The sequence below is a fragment of the Euprymna scolopes genome, chromosome 32 (genome assembly GCF_053919585.1).
Source record: "Euprymna scolopes isolate OS-2025 chromosome 32, ASM5391958v1, whole genome shotgun sequence".
NCBI classification, from domain to species: domain Eukaryota; kingdom Metazoa; phylum Mollusca; class Cephalopoda; order Sepiida; family Sepiolidae; genus Euprymna; species Euprymna scolopes.
This window is the reverse complement of record NC_136513.1, coordinates 1,581,628-1,596,530: the sequence shown is the minus strand read 5'-3', so window position 1 is coordinate 1,596,530 and position 14,903 is coordinate 1,581,628.

Genomic DNA, 14,903 nt, shown 5'->3' with positions numbered 1-14,903 from the left:
CTCATGCCATACCCTGTCAAAAGCCTTAGATATATCTAGAGCTACCGCTCTGCCCTCCCCCGCTTTGTCCAGTGAATGGTATATACGTTCAGAGATCACAGTTAGGATGTCTGCTGTGGAACGGGCTTGTCTAAATCCATATTGTTTGTCAGTCAGTAGTTTAGCATCTCTAAGATGACTGACTAGAGCGTGGTTAATTATGGTCTCTAATATTTTGGCAAAAAGTGGGAGGAGGCTAATGGGGGGATAATTTGATGTGGCTGTCCTTTCGCCAGAATTCTTGAATATTTTCCAGTTAACCTGTGTAGCGCCCATGAATAAAAGAGATTTTATAAAAACATTTTTTATTCAATATTTCCGAGGTTGTACATACAAATTTAAAAAGAAAAGTGGGAAAATCGAGGAACATCTAACTGAACGCTTTTTCTTTCTGCAGATACCAGTTTGATTTTCTTAAAGTGCATTAAAAAAAACTTTAACTCCACCTTGGAAATCTACAAGAAAGTTAGAGTTGGACAATTTATGTAATCCATAAATGTACATTCTTCTCGACGGAGTGTACCTGAAGTCGGTTACAGATTACATCTCACAACAAAGATTGCACTAGAAGCCCCAATACTTCAAATAATTTAATCTCATCTATCAGGTTAACAAGAAAATGCTTGTGGTTTTTAATTTTATATTAAGATTAACATGCCTCGGAACAAACAAAAGTTTATTGGTCGTATTAAGCACCATAAGAATCAAAACACGTTCTTCAATGAAAAATAAGTGCATTCCTGCAAATAATGTAAAGATATATAACGTTCTCGTGGTGATGAAGTTCTTAAAGGCGTTTTTTAAACACTTAAATGTTTGAAGTGGCTTACATGTAGTATATTGTAGAAATTCTTGAAAAAGTGGTAGTCGGTAGGTGAAAACTCTCGAGAGTATGGCCAATGAAGCAGTTTTTAGCTCAATTCCTTCAACTATTGCAGCATTGGTTATGCAACGTGTGGTCTGCCATTTTCTAGAGGAACACCGCATCTTTTACGGTGACTAATGTTGGATACTTTGTCAAAGTTTCTGATGCATTCATGTCGCCGAAGTAATGATCTCGTCTGCATTAAAATATATATAAAAGATAAAACCGGCTACAAACCACCAATCAGTCAGCATGAACTCTCTTGGTACAGTTCTGGCTTCAGCAAGTGTCATTAAGCTTTGTCGGCGATTAACCACTGTGCTGAGCGTCGCCGATTGTCGTAAAGCACATACTTTTCATCGCGAGTAAAATCCAGTCGAGGAACGAATTGTTCTTGTTGCGTAAAAAATGGGAAGATATCACTTTATAACGGTGTATCTTTTTGGGTTGTCGTTCTATTTGTGAAGAACTCAATTACGAATTTCTTGCCATTCCAATCTTCTTTCTCGTGTGGTTGGGAATCCTCGTATACGTTTCGTCTACTTCTGGAACGGTTGGTCGAATAAAGCTAAAAACGTATTTTAAAATGATGTATACAATAAAGGTATTATGACGAATACTTATTCGAAAATATATCATTTGAAATCAAATAAAAAATTCCGCAAGAACCTTCTTGAAAATCTAATATAAACGTACAACATATATTTTAATATGAAATTTTGCTAGTGTTTGTTTTTATTTCAAGTTATATTCCCTTTTACGTACTCCTCTATTCATGGTCCTGGATATGACCTTACACTATATTCAGTTGTAGGGTACTAGCTCATGGCTTTGGGGAGTGTGGAGTCACCCTTTAATTGCCATTGCAATTAACCCGGAGTGGTAGTGGCTGTTAGGGTTTCAACTATGGGTTAAATGTAAACCGACGTGAAAACAACAAATATATTTTATTAAAAATGTTCTTCAAAATAACTGGATTCGGTATTAAATCGCCTTAAAGAGGTTAATATGCCGTAAAACAAAAACAACGAACGACCTCTATTCATAAGAAAATAAATATAGGCTTTAGAAAGACAGTTACATCAACGTATGAGAATAATTTTGTTATGTAATTCGATAGTTTTAATTAATGTGTGCGTATATCGAAAAATTTAGTATTCATGGTCATTAAGGCTATAGATATGATGTGTTAAAAAAGTGGTTAACAATGATACAAGTAAAAGGTCAATACAAATATTTATAGAAGTAAAAAATTCTGTTCAACAGCAAGACACTTAAGTCGAGTATATTTTTATTTATTTACATCCTTAAGCGCTTCTATAATCAAGAATCGGTTTACAAATTACAAGAAATAGTAAATAGTAATGATTAAACTATGCAATTCCATATGAAGTGGGCGAGTAATATTTGGTCATGGGCATCTATGTACATTTATAGAGAGTTTAGCTGTCTGACACCTTCTTTGTGCGTATACGTAAAGCATTGTTTTTTTTAGTAATAAATACAATAGTTTTTGAATAAAGACAAAATGTGTGTATTGTTTCGGGAGACACACATTTAAAATGTCGTAACTTATTAGTCAAAAAGAAGGTGTCCGTTTGTTTTCCAATTATGATTGAAGTGGAAAATATTAAGATTATTTTTTTAATATAGACATAATTGTTTTAAAAAACATCGAGATATTAGAAAGATAATCAATAAAAATATGAATCCTCAATAAATTAGCAGGGTCATTGAAAAGATTTTATATAAGTGCTTTATAATACTGAATGTCACTTTTTGATGGCTATTCTATTGTCAGCAGTTCTAACACACACAGACACACCCACATGCACACACACAAACACACGTATATATGTATATATATATATATATATATATATATATATATATATATATATATATATATATATATATATAATCTGCAGGTTCTGAAGATTATATATATATATATGTATATATATATATATATATATTACTATGCATTTTATTTTGTACATAACTATAAACGTAAGAAATCTATATATCTATAAAAGTGAACGTGTCTGTCTGTCTGTGTGTCTGTGTGTCTGTCTGTGTACATTTCCCTACGCAATAACTCTGTCAATTTTTAGTCTATAGACTCGAAATTTGAAATACCGGGTACTGAGATTAGGGAAAATCGATGTGACGGGTGTCAGCAAGAAATTTGGCTGTTAAGGGGTCAAATTTCAACGATTTGACCTTTAAGAACTCTACCAAACTCCTCCGACAATTTTGGGTCTAGACACTTGCAATTTTAGATATAGGTTCCTTGAACCTGGATCTAACCTAATAAAGTCATTTGAGCCCGAAACTATAAATTATAAGGGGTCATAATAGGGGTCAAATTTAAAAAAAAAATTTACGTCTGCGGTCTATACCAAATTACTCACACAATTTCTGATCTAAACATTTGAAATTTTACATAAAGTGTATTCAGAGATAGTGCAAGCTTTTTATCAGTTTGGGTCGAAAAATTTTAGTTACCAATATATAAATTATGTATGTATGTCTGTTTGCATGTCTGCCTTAAACTTTCAATAGAGGCGACGGATTTTTTCAAGACTAGTATCGTTTTAAAGTTCGATATTTCATACGACAAATACCGAAAAATTGTCAAAAACATTAATATCTTCCCCTTCAACTAGGCGCTTTTCTACAGGGGGGGGTCACTTTTTTCGCCGATATTTTTGAAAGTTATATCTCCTTTATATTATCTAGCCTTAATTTTTAAAAATGTCGCTTCCGGTTTGGCGGTGGTCGTAACAGCATAAACGTTAGGTTTTACTCCGTTATTTTCCTCCTTTGCGATACGGGTTCGAGCCTGCCTTCCTACTGCCACTTTTTTTTTTGCTCAGCATACACATCCAAACACCCGGGCAACGCCGGGCGCCCATGCTAGTATATCTATAAAAGTGAACGTGTGTGTGTGTGTGTCTGTGTCTGTGTGTGTGTGTGAGTACATTTCCCTACGCCATAACTCTGTCAATTTTTAGTCTACAGACTCGAAATTTGATATACAGGGTACTGAGATTTGGGAAAATCGATGTGATCGGTTTTTGGCCAGAAATTTGGCGTTTAAGGGGTCAAAGTTCAACGATTTGACCTTTGAGAACTTTACCAAACTCCTCCGATAATTTTGGGTCTACACACTTTAAATATTAGATATACGTTCCTTGGATATGGATCTAACTTAATAACTTGATTTGAGCCCAAAACAATACATTTTAAGGGGTCATAATAGGGGTCAAAGTTAAAGAAAATTGACTGCTTTTTTTTTTTGCTCAACATACACCTCCAAATACCCGAGCAACGCCGGGCACCCATGCTAGTTTAGTCAATAAACACCAATATAATATTTTACTCGTATTTTGTTTTTCTTTATTTTATCTCACCTTCTTTTCCTTCTTTCTCCCTTTCCTCAACAAACGATACTGATGTAAATATCGATGTCATTGAAAATTGTGTTTTTAAATGTGCCTTTATCCTAGTTAAGGTTGAACATGAATATCGTTTTATAACTGACTTTAACACATATTATTGGCTGGTAAACACAATTAGAAAATGTCCTTTATATGCTTACCCTATGGTAAGCGAAAATAGGTGGAGAGCAAATGATTTTTAGGACATCACGTATACGTACAGCTATATGTATTAAGGCAATTATTTTAGTGAAACTTAAATGTTATTTATCAACGCAAGTGCTGATACAGATGTCCTTATACACTTCGATAAACATGTTCAACTTTTTTGCTCACCCTCTATTTGTCACTATTCATCAATAAACTTATTATTGATTTTATTTGGTTTCGATTTGTATTGATTTGCTACATTTTGTATTTGTAACTTTCCAAATCTTAAAGTTTCCTTGTGTTAACTCATTTAAGTTTAGTATTGTTTTTTGCATCGTTTCATTTATTTCGTAGTTTTCATATGTTTAATTTTTTCTCCATGCATTTAATTAATGTCATTAAATTTCCATTAAGTTTTCAATTTACAAGCACAATTAGGAATCAATTTATTTATTACGGACCATTATCCTCGTCTATCTTAATTGTTGTTTCGTGGCGTTTCGGCCAACTATTCCTCTAGCCTTTGCCAGGTGGTAACCGCGAAGGGATAGAAACTCCGAATATCCTAACTGCATTCTCAACAATTACCGTCATCCAGAGTTCTTATCGTCTCACCAAGTTTTGGCCAAGTAAACCATTGGGTAGAGGCTTCCTTGGCCAAAACGTGGTAAGACGACAACAACTATGGATAGCAGTAATTGCTGAGAATGCAGTTAGGAGTATCGGAATTCCTACTGACGAAGGCCAGAGAAATATTTGATCAAAACATCGTGAAACAACAACTAAGAAAAATGAGGATCGCAATAAAAAAAATTAATAAATAATACTCATCTAAATAATAAATTCCAATTACAATACAATAAGGAAGTTTCATTATTTGATGTATAAAATATTTTAAAGATTTGTTGTTATACGATTACGACTACTATAATTTGAAGTATGGCTTTTTTAGAAATACAACTCATGATATCAAATAGTATCGAACTCTAAGGACGATGAAAAATGAGGAACAATGTTAACCGAAAGTATGCGGAGAGTGCTGCCACATTAGACTGTTTAAGATCTATTCGTAGTCGCTTAGCACTGAGAAATTAATGAAACAGTTTGGTTGCAATTTGTAACATCAAAACAGACGGAGGTTGCTGGCAAATCTAGATACACCTACTTACTCACATTCCAGGGAAGACCACTTGTCATTAGAATATCTAAATAAGAGATATTAAATGTGATAGAGCATCTAGTAAGTAATTACGTAATAGTTATATTACTAGTAAAACTACGGCAGATCTTTTTTTATGGCAAGAGATTCATTATTTCACAACAAAAAAGTGAAACGACATGCATACAAAATTTGACTTAATTTTAGATACAAATATACATAGGCAACTAAATCATGGGCAACTGCAGATCGGTCGTCGGTCTCCTTTTATACAGATACTGATCAACGGACAATTTAGCACAGAGACACACAAATGCTTTAGTATTCACAGAAACATTTATATAAGCAAAAATGAACTAGAAAAAATAAATATAAAATAATCTTCTACAAACCAGCCAGTAGGTACTAAACAAGTTAAAATGATGTAATTACGTAATGTTAAAAACAGATTCAGCACAAAAACGTATACTACAGTCTGTAAAATTAAGATAATATAATATTTAACAATTTTTAAACAAGTCAAATTAACATTTTCTGGGGAGGAAATATGAGAATGAAGACTAGGCTAAGGAGAACACATGTCAGAAATACAAATAAATATTGACATTTAATAATTGTAATTACTGATTCATGTTAGTTTATTATAATGTCCTTCAGCAAAATACTAGTGAAATGCATTAGCAAATATCTATGCAGATATACTGACATTGCATTGAAAAATATTAAAATATATTGTAGACATGAGTAAACAGAAATACAAACTGGAATGAAATTATAGATGAAATCTGTGTGCACTCCTTATGATGAAGCAATGAACGGGGCTAAGTATAAATATCCCTCATAAAAAATGTAAGAAAGATGCAATTACAAATAATGGGTAAATTTATGAATAGGATACCATCGAATCAACAAAGGCGGAATGACTAATAAACCATGAATATGCCATAATAACCAGAAAACTCATTTTATATACGTTAAATGCCTATCTTGTTAGTGCAACAGAAACGCCATCAAATGCTCTACACATAGGAAGTAATCCTGGAAGATATTTTGTCATTCATAAAGTAGACCAAATCACCAGTTATCACTATTTAACAATGAAGACATTAATTATTTTCACTCAAATTTCTAGCAAAAAATTTCAATGGATCGAGTGTATATAAAAGTTTATCTTTGTGTTCGCTGCCGACAAATGTACGCATTATACTAATAGTTTTTGAACGATACTATATCAGTAGTAAGCTTATGTTTGTTCATTTATATTTCCTTTACACATCTAATTCGACACATTACTGAGTACTTCTGCAGTTTAAATCCCTTTTTTTTCATGAGTATCCCTCGGCACCGCCCGGTGAAGGACGAAAACCGTAGGATTATACGAACGAGAGTCAATAAAATAAAAGCAAAAAGGAAAGAAAATAACACAAACAATCTACCTGTTGTGAATATGGATTATCTCCTCTGTAATAATCCAAGCTATAAAAGCTGTGCATTTCCGCTTGTCAAATAGACGAGTAGTGGAATTCTTAATTGAATAAAAAGATTTCTGGACGGAATCTCTCGTCCTGTTTTCATTACACTGCCGTAATAAATTAAAAAAATGCTGTTTTATTTATTTTTTATGGCAACATTTTTTTTTTAATGATAACAATTGTTTCTTTGAATAAGTGAATTTGTTTGTTTTCCTTGTGCATGGAAAGTTATTTTGGTATATTTTTACGACGTAATGCACCATCGTTTAGCCCGTAAAAAATGAAAATCTACGTTCTGGCTATTACATTTAAATGACCTTTTAAATGCTATTTTTACGACCTAGAACAGCGTAGTATAAACACTCTAATCTTCCCCATGTAAAGAACGGGGTTCAGAATAAACACCCTCTCAATGTTAAGAACGGCTTGTAATGTTAGGGTTTATTCTAAAAACCGTTCTTAACATGGAAGGTTAGGGGTGTTTATCGCTGGGTTACATCGTAAAAATACCCTCTCTCCTACTTTCTTTATTTTCCCAATTTTTTGCCGTCTGCTCGCTCGCGTCTCATTTCATTCACTCGGTATAATCCGGCGGTTTTCGTCGCTCACCGTGCGTTGACGAGCGAAACTAACGGAAAAAAGCTGATTTAAACTGCAAAAGTATGCATTAACTAATTTATTAGGATAAACATTTCTTTTTTCATTTTGCCGCCTACAGACGGAGGAGAATATTAGCACAAAACATATGCCGCGGTGTGATAAGTAATGTTCATATTTTTATAATTATATAATCATACTTACTCTTTGCCTATTCATTATATTATTTTTTGACATCCATTTTCTGAAGCGCATTGAAAACGTTAGGAGAGTATAGTGTTTTGCAACTATTGCATATTTTCACCTAACAAATTAAAAAAAATGCTGTAAAAACACTTCTCTACCGGACGCAAACAAAAATACAGTTATAATAATCGCTCAGAACAGAAATGTAACTACTTCTACCGTTAAAATTCTCGTAAGGTTTCATAAATACTGGCAAGGTATTTTTAAACAATGCAGCATGATAACATACATGCATAAGTAAAATATATATAACACTAGACATATAAACATAAAGCGGGTTCTACACATTCGGCACTTCATATATAGCGCCTTTATAGTCTTTATTATCGCTCAAAATTATTAGAATTAAATACTGGATCCCTAAAAATTTTACTACGGATGGGTCTAATAAAAGGTTTGATAATTATTGGCATTTAAATACGGATTTAAAACACTTAAAAATGAGTTTGGGAATGTAAATATACTCAAAATACCGACACGCCATTACCGTCTACCTTAAAACTGCCATAAATAATTATTGTACGGGTATCAATATATATTTTTCTATTTTTGAGCAACTATCAAGATTTAATGATGCAATTTTTTGTATTTATATTCTGGTTCAGGATTAAATTTAATTTTATATTTTTGACGTAGTCTTCAAAGCTGTGCTTTATTGTAATGATACTTTATTTTTAGAACTGATTAACCGCTTTCAAATAAGTTAAATCACAAAATATTGTGTGGGTAGGGTTAAACGTAAATTGCATTGACACAGAAATATTTAAATATTATATATTTTCTAATTTACCAGTTTTACTTTCTGTGGAGTGTTTTATTCTTTAGAACATTTAGTTGTTCTAATTTTAGAAAAAATGCATGCAGTATACTGAGAAATGGCCACCAGCAAAAACATAATTTAATTTGTTTCCGAGGGAGTCATACACGGTTATGTTCTGGATATGTCCTGCTTATACCGGGCAACGGTGGTAAACGGATCATGCTGTTTATAAAAAAAAATGTTAATAAAAACAGTGTTTCTTACAGAAAATACGATGTTTTGCAGTGAACATACGTAAATAAAAAATTAAAAGATTTACCAGAAAATATGTTAAACGTACATCCAAACCTTTACAACTTAAATGCGAGGATTATTGGAAGTTGGATATCATTATTAAAGATAACATACATAGGAGCGTAAGCAGAAAAGAAGAAAAAGAAGCGGTAGACCAAACATCACAGTTTTTGTTACTAAATATGTTTCTCTGTTCAGAAATATATAAATTCAACACTTCGTCACAAAGAACAAAGCACCAGTTAGTTTTGTTCAGCCGAACTAAAAATATTCCATAAAAACGTCATCCAGATTTTAATCAAAGATAATAAGCAATTGGTATTTAAAAGAACGACGTATGCCGTTCGCTGCGTTGGAGAAAATTAACTAAGAGCTTAAAATACGTGTATAAGGTGACACCCTATAAAAACTTCATTTTAGTGAATGGGCTATCCTACTGCCTTCAAAAATGAAGTCAAAAGAAATCTGCGTTTGCACTGATTTCCGCATGGGTTTTAACTCACTATGAAAATATTACATCTGCCCATTTCTTAGCGCTGAAAATCCTTCCAAAACCTACATGGATAAAATATCTTAAGTCTATCTGAATGAGGAATACCTTTAAATTTCAGTCGAGGAATATAGTTCGAAGTTGCTATGTATTTACACCTATAAGAAGTTATGAAAATTCGAAGGATTAATTTTTGGAGTCATGATAGTGACGACATCATGACAGATTATCGATACTATTTTATGAAGACTTGATTTTGCGCCCAAATACATGGATGATTTCATATCAGAAAACACATAATTTAGAACATATCCACAAGCTATTCAGGATTTTACTTTTTAAATAAAAGAAGGAAATGCGATTTCCTCATGGAAGTAATCAAATACTAGGGGCAGATCAGTAGGAAAAACAGTAAATAACCGAACCCAGAAAAGGTTCGTAGCTATAGAAGAATATACCGGCTCAAAAAAGTATTAGAACATCACAAATTTTTTAGGGGTTATCGGATTATTACTAGATATCTATTGAATTATTAACAAAACTCAGGGAGCACTGAACGACCTATTAATAAAAGGAACATTCTGAAAACACTAGGTGTTATTCTATAGAATAAAATATAAAACTGACGTCAGATCTACTCCTCACTATGGCACAAAATTAGTTATAGTGGACAGCGACTCTAACTAGTGTGGGATATACACTTATATTTAACAGAAATGACATATGAAAGTAGATAACCGATAGCATACGCGTCCGCATCTCTGCTCCTGATAGAAAAGAACGCTTCACAAATCGAGAGAGACACGCTTGCTATTTTCTATGCAGTTACAAATTCCACATATATTTATAAATGTGTTTTTCTTTACTGTAACCAATCATAAATGTCCATTGATAATCGTTTGGTCAAATAGTTGAGTACTTGTCTACTTAACGAATATACTGAAGTGATGCACTATCGCCCTAAATAACAATTTCAAGTTAACTTACCTCATATTTAAACAAATCGAACAGGCGGATGGACTTTCAAGATTGGTTATGAAGCAGATTTGCACTCTTTTGTACTCATTAATTCCTCCATTACGTATCAATAAGGAAATTAAAACCACCATGGCCAATACAGTCAGGGACTGCATGAAAGAAAACACGAAATACAAAAAGACAAATTTATCACAAATAAAGATTAGCGAATACAGGACAGATTTTCTGTGTGATGTCGTCTTGCTATACATGAGTATCGTCATATAAAAAGCAATAAAAAGAATAATGAGGCTTTCATATGCGCCAACCAAGAATAAATAGAAAAAGAGTTTCCCCATAGTTTCGTATAATAGCTAAAAATAGATAAATAAATCAAACATGGCGAACTCATGCAAGGGTAAGGCTTTGACAGCAAAAGTAACCCCAATATTTTTATGCCATGGCAGGAAACAGACCAGTCTAAAATACCCGTAGATTTCATACTTCTACTAGAAGATTGATAGTACCTAATTGTGTTAAACAGCTACACAAAATTACCAAACGTGCTCAGTTGTGAGAGACTTACTATAGGGGTAATTTATTTTCTTTATTAATTTTTTACCTGGTTTGGAGGTTTGACTGTTTAGAGCATGTGTTTTCAACCGTTTTGCAGACAGGGATCATCTGAGGGGTTACTTTTCTTGTGGATCCTCCTGTACGTAAATGCAGGGATAAGTATGCTCTATTCTACTAATATATATATATATATATATATATATATATATATATATATATATATATATATTATTGCTTCATGTTTGCAGATGACCGTCGTCCAACATTCATACCATCAGCCACGCATGTTCATCCTTTATGTAAGCGTAGGTGGCTTTTTCACAGCCGTCTTACATGGCGTGAAGCAAAGATGACACATTGAGTGTCTTCACCGGGTTTACAGAGCCACTCTGTTGTATGGTGTTCTTGTGCCTCCTCAGATACGCAGCCGACTTGGACTTCCTGGTACACATCACACAGTTTGTTTCATCAGGTCTTGGAGATATATAAAGGCGTTTTTTCGTGTGACTATATGTGTTTCTCATATTCAGCAGTGAACAATAGAAAGCGCCCACGTTTCACAATTTCAGCCCGCTTTATGAGTGTATATTTCCTTCACAGACCCAAGATTTCTCTTCAGCTTTGTCTGTTCCAAGTGTTTGCCATATGTACTTTGCGACCCTCCGAGACAATTTTTTGCCACTCGCTTTTATTATTAGCCTGTTTTTCCGATCTCTAAACATTCATGTAAAACCCATTAAGATTCTGTTTCAGGCAATCTTTGAACATTTCCATTTTATTATGCTGTGACCCCTTGGCAGCAGCTAGATCGCTGAAGTAAAGTTGCTTTGGTAATTTGCAATTATTCATACAGAAAACGTGCCCAGTCTAGCACATCTGATTGCTGCTCCTCATGCTTCCAATACTTGGACACTCTGCTCTCTTAAATACAGAAGTGTCTAGTGCCATTTCTTGCCATTTTATGTTTACGATCCTCTTTAAGCAAACCTAATAGGGTCTTTCAAGCCATTTAAATTGGTGTTCATAACTTGTACACGTTTCTGGCGATTAAAATAGGGTGTTTAGAGCACCTGTCTGATTAACTGCTACTTTGCTTTGAAAATTGCTACCTCTGTCCCGCCATATAAAGTCGGGCTAACACCTCTCCGACCGTTTCAAGTAGAGTAAGGTTACGGTAGTTATCACACATTGACTTGCTACCCTTTAACTTTAATAAAGACATCAGAATACCATCGATTCATTCTTATTGAATCGGGACACCTTCTCAACATATTGAATCGGGACACCTTCTTCTGAATACAGCTGATTTTGTTCCCTCCTTACTTCTGCAATATATCTATCGGTATACCGTCCTAACCAAGTACTTTGCCTGGGTTGATCTGACCTAAAGCAAGATTCGTCCTTCTCTTATCGGCAAATCACCCAATTCATGATAAAATTTGTGGCATGGCATCGATGTCAGTCCAATCGACTTCTGAAGGATTGTAAGATAGATCTATGAAATGGGCATGTCACTATGATTACAAATGATTAGCGCTGACACATTCTTTGATTTAACTGAGACAAAAGAACCAGAGTAAAAATTAAGTAGGTAAAATAGTTCTTTAGAGTTATGTTGAATAGATATATCTTGAATTTTAACTTAGATATTGGACCACCACTGCTTTTTTCAGTAATGCGGGTGACATATTCTTCAAACGATATCATTTTGGGGGTACCACTTGAAACTATTTTATATTCCACAAATAAATAGAAACACATAACTTGCTAAAACATATTATACATTTATTGTATATCAACATTTTGGGAGGAGTATGCTCTATCTAACCACACACACGCACACACACACACGCGCACACACACACACACATATATATGCATGTATATATATATATATATATATATATATATATATATATATATATATATATATCAACGGTATATTTATTTAAAAATGTTGCTCGTTTCTAATAGACAGAATCGCTTTGAGACTATCGAACAAATTTCGTCAGCAGATTGTTGTGCGAAAGCAAAGAGTGATCACATATGTGAACTGAGTGATCGTGTTTAAATTGGACAAGTGTGGCGCAATAAAGTATCTACTGTCTAACTTCGTAAACTATTTTGCAGACAATTGTTTACAGACGGACACCCGCCCTATAAACTGAGGGGAATTATTTGACTACAGACTGTTAATGCTATCGGTGTTGAAACTTTGAACGTATGTTATGTTATCGAAAATCGAAGCCGACGCAGAGCCAGATTAAAGCAAACGTTCTTACCGCGTTTTTCAGTCTGGAACTTTAAACGTGTTCGCTTCTTTCTCTCCTTACACCGTTTCTTTAATGTTTCTGCCATATATTGATTTACTACTGATAATACTATCGATAATAATTGTACGTTTACTTCTACCAATATAATGTAATGCGTCTCATTTTTTCTATCACCTTAAGTTTTGCCGGGATTTATTTCCTCTTTCGTTTGTGTACTAACTTCTACTCGTCAACAATTCACGTGCATTGTTGTTTTACTTCGATATTTTATTTTTTTCTTTTATTCTATAATTTTCCTTCTTTCTTCTTGTTTATTTCTTAGTTTTCTCTCAATGCTTTCACATTTCTATTGTGTATTTATTTATTAGTTTTATTTATCTTGTACGAGTGTTTCTTACTAACATCTATCTATAATAAATTTCCTTCCTGATTAAATCTTTGTTTTTCTTTGTTCTTTACTTTCTTTTCTATCCTTTTTTCTTCTTTTTATACTTATAATCATTAATATTTCTATTATTTTTATCATATAATTCCACATCTTCAGATTTATATTCTTTTGCTTTCTGCTATTTCCTATCTTTTATTTTTATGCTGTTTTCTTGCGCCTGCTTAAGTTTATTAATATTTACTGTCTGCTCAATCCTCATAACCATCAATATTACCATCATAATCATCGTCATAAATGTCGTCATATTAATCTTCTTTATCATTATCTTTATATATTCCATCATCATCATCATCATCATCATCATCATCATCATCATCATCATCATCATCACCACCGCCACCACCACCATCATCATCATCATCATCATAATCTTTTTCTGCACTATGAAAATATTGTTCTATAAGCAGGAATGCACTTTTAGAATTTACTCATTTTGATTATAGTATTTCTATTATCATATTTTACTTGATTTTTTTCTGAAAAATTTTCCTATTTCTTCATTTTCCATTTTTTTTAATATCTCCCTCCTTCTTTGCATTTTGATTTTGTCTCCTTCAGGCTCCTTTTAAACATCATTATTTTTTCCGTTTTCTTCATCATATCTGTATCTTCATTATTATTTGCTACTACTTTCTTTGTTAGCTGAGTCTTATGATATTATTGTTGGCTCAGAAGGAGCTTTCACACAGGCCATAAAAGATCTCTCCTCTGAAGCAACATGTGGAAGCTGAGTGGCCACAAATCTCTCTAGGTTTTCGTTGCTCTCCACCTATTTCCATAATATTTGGAAATGAATATGTATCATCGCAACATCCGCTTACCATTGGTTTCTGTCTGATAGCAGCCATTGGTCTCCACAATAAGCTAACACAAGGCCCGAGTGCTCATCGCCCATCTGCAGCGGAGGTCTGGTCAGTGTTTCCTCTTGGGTCTTTCTAACCTCCTAGACTCCTCTTGGCTATTTGGTATCGCACTTTTTTTGATGGGGGAGGGGAAGCAGTGATAGGGCAATGCAAGGGGATGACAGAGAGAATAAAGAACTTTTAGATATGCAGCTTTAATGTTCTTTGTTCCATGTAATACGTCTTCATGTTTAGCCTCTGCAGCAGTTTGTCTGGCCTGTTCATGTCTCTG